At 42.7% G+C, this 6,956-nt stretch overlaps 1 pseudogene; it reads left to right on the top strand.

Moving 5' to 3' along the window:
* The first annotated feature begins 978 nt into the window (after window positions 1-978).
* Window positions 979-1,873, top strand: LOC138189522 (smad nuclear-interacting protein 1 pseudogene; annotated as a pseudogene).
* The last annotated feature ends 5,083 nt before the right edge of the window (window positions 1,874-6,956 follow it).

The following is a 6,956-nucleotide window of genomic DNA, read 5'->3' as shown; positions in this document are numbered from 1 at the left end:
ACATTATATTGTATACCGTAATATAGTATAACGTTATAACGTAATACGTTATATGGTGTAAAGTGATAAGGTATTACGTTTTATGGTATAACGTTATAACGTAGTATGTTATATAGTATAATGTTACATGGTATAATGTTATAAGGTAATACGATATATGGTGTAACGTTATGGTATAACGTTATAACGTATTACGTTATATAGTATTACGCTATTTAGTATAATGTTATTATGTATTACGTTAGATAGTATAACGTTATATGGTATAACGTTATAACGTAATAAGTTATATGGTGTAAAATTATAATTTATTACGTTTTATGGTATAACGTTATAACGTGGTATGTTATATAGTATAATGTTACATGGTATAACGTTATAAGGTAATACGGTATATGGTGTAACGTTATAGCATATTACGTTATATAATATAAATAATGTATACATTTACTGCCTCCTGGCTTCGTTTGACGCATCAGGAGCTCGGATTTCAAAGCTTCCGATCGGAGTTTCGTCCCGTTTGACAGCGAACCAAGAGGCACCTGGACCAATAGTGATTCCCATAAACTCACTGTTTTTAAAATGGGTATGAAACCTTCATTAAAAAAATTACGCGTGTAGCAGCTATTATTATTTGTTATTACTGCTTTTGTTCGACTCCCATGTTTCTGTTTATGGCTCGGACACGTTCTATCCTGTCTGGGAGTCCCGGATGTGCAGTTCCGAAACAGGTGGTGGTTAGAGCATGATGGCCGAAACTCAACGCCTGGTGGGGAGAAGCGGCATTATACTATGGCCAGTCTTTAACAGACCGTCGTACCGTGAGGGTGCTGTGTTTCAGTCTCCGCAAATACAAGTGCTAAATAACACTAACGCTCGATCGAGGTTAGGTTAAACTATTAAACCTTCTTCGCGTTGAGCGTTAAGTCATTCGAGGTACGCGATATCGACCGATTGGTTTGATTTGTCCGGTTGCTATTTAATCGAATTCGCAACGAGATCCTTACAGTGAGTAGAAATAACTACAAAGAAGTGTGAGTAAAGAGAGAACGTTCGCCAGAATGGAGTAAACCTATTGTTAGTGCGAAACGTAAACCAAAACAGGAAAAAGAAAAACCAAATTTAGAATTGTCTGGAAAACTAACAGAAGATACAAACAGTGTAAATGGTGTGGTTATTAAATATTCCGAACCTGCAGATGCGAGAAAACCTAAACGAAGATGGAGGTTATATGCGTTCAGAGAAGAAAAAGCATTGCCTATTTTGTATGTTCATAGACACTCAGCTTATTTACTGGATAGAGATCGCAAAATTGCAGATATTCCCTTGGATCATCCTTCATGCTCTAAGCAGCATGTGGTTCTTCAATATCGTTTAGTACCTTTTCAAAAAGAAGGTGGAGGCGAAGGGAAAAGAATTTGCCCTTATCTTATAGACCTAGAGTCTGCAAATGGTACATTTGTAAATAATGTAAAATTAGAACCGAGAAGATATCACGAATTATTAGAACGGGATATAATCCGTTTTGGATACAGCATCAGAGAGTATGTTGTATTACACAAACATAGTCAAGATGATTCGTCAGATGATTAACTATTTCAAATACAAATGCTGCTCGTTCTACTGTGTATGTACTATTGTATTTTATAAATCATAATATTTCTTAAACATTTTACCTTTTTCAGTAATTTATTTATTTATATGTTTTATTTCAGGATATTAGTTGGAAGAAGGTTCGAGAAAGAAGTTGTGACACATAATCACATAGCTATATAGGTATCGTCTACCACTATAGCTAAGGCTAATTTGTGATTATCCTTAAATTGTACAATGTAAGATATTAACTGGACTCATGTACATAATATTTTTTACATTTTATATGTCGGAGTAGCGTTGGGGTCAGGATTGTGGGTGTTTGGTGAGTCTTCATTGAAATTAGCCATCGTTGCGATATAATAAAGACACAGTTTATTAGCACAGGCACGGATGATACAAGTTTAACAATCGACTGTGGTGATTAGGCACCCGCGATACTAGTAACAATGGTCTCGGGTTCGATAACGAAACCGCGGTCAGAGGGATGATGGTTGAACGTGTTCGCGAAGTCTAAGTCCGCACAATAATTCGTAAGAACGTTACTTCCTTCAGTTGACGAGATCGCGTGAAAGAATGACTTTTCCGTCCCGATGATGCCACAGAGGAAAACTATATCGGGGTGTGTCTAAGGGCACGAGATCATCGGATTCGTCGAGGATAGTCTTCGTTCCGGGAGTAAGGGAAATTGGCGTTGCTGCTAATTGGTCAATTTCCATATCGGTGGTTGGAAAAGATGCTAGCCGCCCTCGAGGGAAAGTTGCTAGTGGGAGACGCCGTTCGTTGAAAGAAATAGATCCCCCCTATCTTCCCGTAGTTGGGACAAAGACTGTTTATCTGTTCGAAGGACTTTAGGTAACTAGATATTAGTGTTTATAACGGCCCTCGGGCTAGCTGGTCACGTACTGTGGAGAGACATCGACATCTGGCAATCATCTTTCTCGAAGAATAGGAACTGCGTGTGGCCACGGGACAGAGACCGTTGGAATGTTTACTGTCGTGTGTCGCCAGAGATATTTCTTTTAAGGAGAGCTATAGAATTACTTCATACCTTTGTTAGACAAAACGTTCATCCCTTGACCGCGGGCACGTTGGCGACCGACTGTCGCCTCGAGCCCAAGCTCACTATCACAAATCTCGGACAATTACAATTAGGTTGAATAACTACAATTGTTTAATTACAGCTATAGTAGGCTCTAGGTTACAATGTTGCGGGATTATCCAGCATTCCAGAGGCTCCGGTGTTCTTTCCTCTCCGACACGGCCATCCTGACTATCACACGTCCTCGTGTGTAGCTAAAATATTGTATTTTTTTACATTAGACTCGACGTAGCTGATATTATTTACCATTCAATTACATGTTCCAAATAAGTCAAAGGTCCATTTCGGCAACGAGATTCTGTTCAGGGGTTTGACAAGCAAGGAAATGAAAGAGAACTAGAATTAGTGGCGTTATAATTTATATTCAAAGTGCTAGTTGCATTCCGTGAGTTATCAGTCAGACCGTAACGACACGACAGATCATTTTCGATTCCGTACACGGGTGAGTCTCAGATTGTTGGATCGTGTTACTACGTTGGGCGTATTACGAAGGCGCAGAGTGTCCCACCGGACGTATTACAAAGGCGCAGAATGTCCCACTGGACGTATTACAAAGGCGCAGAGTGTCCCACTGGACGTATTACAAAGGCGCGGAATGTCCCACTGGACGTATTACAAAGGCGCAGAATGTCCCACTGGACGTATTACAAAGGCGCAGAGCACCAAACTGGATGCACAGCCGCAACGTGGTATTAATGATCCTCTGAGGTCCGTGAACTTGCATCGTTATTATCACCGTCGTTGTCATCATCGTAGACGTCTAACTCAGCGGGAACGCTGCTGTCTGGCATCTTCCTCAGTCTGTCATGTCTGTCCTTATATGATCTTTTGCCGTCCAAGGTTTCTAAGGTGTACCTATCTCCTTCCAAAATCTCTGCTATCCTAAATGGACCCCTGAATTTCGGATCTAGCTTCGTTTGGTTTCTTTCCTCGTTTTTACGTAACACAAACTCACCAAGGTTAAACCTAACTACTTGAGCCTTATTTTTATCGAACCTATCCTTATCGTATTTGGCACTTGCTTCTATATTTTTTATCGCCTGTCGCCGTACGTGGGAGATATCTACTTCTCTTTCTTCGATATTGTCGGGTACGGACAAGCCGTAGGGTCTCGCTGTTTTACCGATTAACAGTTCCAATGGGCTCGACTTAGTCACGCGGTTGGGGGTACAATTTAAAGCCAGTTGTGTTTCCCCGATCGCGTCTTGCCAGGACCGTCCGGTCGTTTCTATTGTTGTGAACGTATTTTTAGCGTACCCATGATACGCTCTACCTGTCCATTGGCCCTACTAGCACCGGTTGCTATTAAGTGGAGTTTAATGTGCCTATCTTGACAGAAACTTTGGAAATCTTTACCCGTAAAGCATCTCCCCTGGTCCGCTATTACCCGGCAGGGGTTACCGAATAAAAATATAGCGGACTTAAGCGCTTTAATGGTATTTAGGGAGTCTATCTTACGGGTATGGTGCAAATATACGAACTTGGTGAAGGCGTCGACCAGCACAACGACATATTCCTTCGAGTCGCTTTTACCACTTAGTTTTCCCGTGATATCCATGTGAACCGTGTGCCAAGGTATGCTGGTCTTAGGTATGGGATGTAGTTCGGCTTGTGTTTTGCCTGAACTAGCCTTTGAAACTCGACAAGCATGACAGTTCTCGACGAATTTGCGAACGTATTTCGCCATTCCCTCGAACCAATAATACTCGTACAGTTTCTCGAGCGTTTTATCCCATCCTAAGTGCATAATTGACTGGTGCACATGGTTGATCACGGACCACCTAAAGCCTCTTGGGACAATGGGCAAGCAGAGAGTTCTGCCTCTCCTTTGTATCTTACGATACAGGGTGCCGGATCGTAATTCGTACGTGTTCGCAACGTCGTCCGCAAGCTCGTCGTTCCGCAACTTATCGACGATTTCCATAATTTGAGGATCGCGACGTTGCTCCGCCAAGAGCCAATCTTCGGAAATTTCGGCCAGATTGATTTCTTTTTCGGCAATTTTGACGATCGTACGGTGATCCGAGTCTACGGGGTTCCGCGAAAAAAAATCGACGTGAGCCATTCGTCTGCCTTCCCGATACATAATGTCAAAGGTAAAAGTTTGTAGGTAAGCCCACCACCTGTAAATCCTGTCATTTAAATGCACCTTATTGCTGGATGCCTTCAAGGAATTGCAATCAGTAACGACAAGGAATTCTCGCCCGTGTAGATAGTGGCGAAAATGCTTGACGGCGTTTACGACTGCTAACGTTTCTAATTCGTAGGAATGATATCTAGATTCCGTTGGGCTAGTCTTTTTGCTGTAATACTCTACTACTCTATTTTTACCTTCGACCTTCTGCATTAGGATAGCCCCGTAGCCTTCTGAACTAGCGTCGGTGTGTAGCTCTATTGGGTAATTGGGATCAAATATCATTAGCACCGGTTCATCGGTCAGAATAGAAATTATTTTTTGCCTTATCTTTTCATGTTTATCCGTCCAATTTATGTTCTTGTTACCGGAAGTGAGTGCATACAAAGGTTTCATTACTTGTGAGAATTTTGGAACGAATTTTCGAAAATAAGAAGCTAGACCGATGAACTGCCGAAGCTGTGTAACGGTCGTCGGTGCGGGTAAAGAGCTTAAGGCGTGTATTTTTCCCGGGTTGGGGCGAACTTCTCCGTTACAAATTACATAACCCAAATAGAGTACCGAGGTCGTTAGAAAAGAACATTTTGAAACGTTAAAAGAGAATCCGGCTTTTACAAGGGTATCTAATACGATGTCCAATCGTTCTAGGGCTTGATCTACCGAGTCAGCGATAATTAAGACGTCATCCAGGTAAACTACGACGTATGAATAAGCAAGGTCGCCTAAGGCTTTGAAAATGGCTCTTTGGAAAACGGCTGGTGCATTTTTCAACCCAAACGGCATCGTTACATATTCGTACTGACCGTCGGGGGTGACGAACGCTGTATATTCAGTGGAGTTAGGGTGAATAGGGATCTGATGAAATCCACTGGCCATGTCCAAGCTAATGAAGTATCTCGCACTCTGCAATCTCACGATTTGATCAGCAATAAGGGGTAAGGGATACCGATCCGCGACCGTGTTTTTATTTAGCGCCCGGAAATCAACACACAATCTGTCCGATCCGTCCTTCTTCTTCACGAGTAACATGGGGCTCGCGAACGGCGAATTACTAGGTTTTACAATTTTTGCCCTAATCAGTTCACTTATCCGCTCGCGCACTATTCTCCGCTCTTCCCCGCTAAGTCTGTAAGGACTTCTCTGTACGGTGACATTAGGGTCAATCAACCGAATTTCTAACTGGCCCGTACTCACACGCGTCCGCGGGAAACCCGTAATAAATGACTCTTTGAATTTTTCAAGAACAGAGATCAATCGATCTTTGTCGTTACCAACTACATCAGTGTTGATCTCGTTAATGTTGACCGCATCTTCCACGACTTTGCTACAGGCGTTAACCATTTTTGTCTTGCAAATATCGACGCTATTTCGTGTAATATTCACGTCAAAACCTTGGCTCAAAATTTCACGACCAATCATGATACCATATTTTAAGTAGCTATCAGCAAGGACATGAAAAGTTATCTCCAGTGTAAAACCGTTAATACATACAGTGGACAAGATCTGAAGTGTACTGTTAACACAAGTATTTCCTATACCTCGCATTACTACTACATCAGTCGTTCGTTTGCCAGAAAATTTCGAAGATATAGATTCTTTAATTAACGAGCATTCAGCTCCGGAATCGAAACAAAATGGGTACGACTCACCCAGATGACTTAAACTACCAGCTGGAGACTCCACCATGCAGGAGTCGACTCGTCGTTCGTTCTTGGAGCCGGTTTTCTTGTGCTGCAGTAGCGGACAATCAGGTGCGATATGGCCCTCCGCCTTACACTTGAAGCAAACCACCTGGTGCGATGTTGCCGGTCGTCTTCCTTCCGGGCGTTGTGTATTCCTCGCTGCTCTTTCTGCATCCTACTGCGGCACTCCGCTATTCTGTGTCCGTGTTTACCACAGTAGAGGCACTTCACGTGGTGGGCCGACGGCTTGTGTCTTTTGGCTTCAGGGCCCGTGGAGGTGTCGCTCGTCGAAAATACGGGCCTTTTCGCGAAAGCAGTAGCTCTCATTTCGTCTAAAAATTGGTCCTTGGTCTTGATATCCTTCATAGCTGCTATCTCTTCGATGCGCTGATCCCGTGAGCTCAGGTGACAAAGAACGACAGCGTTGATTACTTCAGCCATAGTG

Source organism: Bombus flavifrons, unplaced genomic scaffold (genome assembly GCF_040668555.2).
Source record: "Bombus flavifrons isolate JBK064 unplaced genomic scaffold, iyBomFlav1_principal scaffold0159, whole genome shotgun sequence".
NCBI classification, from domain to species: Eukaryota; Metazoa; Arthropoda; class Insecta; order Hymenoptera; family Apidae; genus Bombus; species Bombus flavifrons.
The sequence above is the reverse complement of the archived record's forward strand: the minus strand, read 5'-3'. Positions and strand labels throughout refer to the sequence as shown.